This window comes from Eulemur rufifrons, unplaced genomic scaffold, assembly GCF_041146395.1.
Source record: "Eulemur rufifrons isolate Redbay unplaced genomic scaffold, OSU_ERuf_1 scaffold_158, whole genome shotgun sequence".
NCBI lineage: Eukaryota > Metazoa > Chordata > Mammalia > Primates > Lemuridae > Eulemur > Eulemur rufifrons.
This window is the reverse complement of record NW_027182940.1, coordinates 75,001-75,242: the sequence shown is the minus strand read 5'-3', so window position 1 is coordinate 75,242 and position 242 is coordinate 75,001.

Below are 242 nucleotides of genomic sequence, written 5' to 3'. Positions count from 1 at the left end.
TGAAACCATGAATCCGGGGGGGGGGGAGCGGAAAGGCGGGCAGGAAAAGGCAAAGAGAGAATAGATAAAATGAAAGGACCAAAAAGAAAGTCACACAGCAGGGTAGGGGAGTGAGAGCAAGTCGAGAGACTGCAGACAGAAACTCCGAGAGGAGAGGAATGCTCCGGAGCGCCCCCTCGCCCCGCGCGAGAAGAATACCGATCGCAGGGTGACCCCTAGGGGCAGCGAGGCCAGAGAGACCA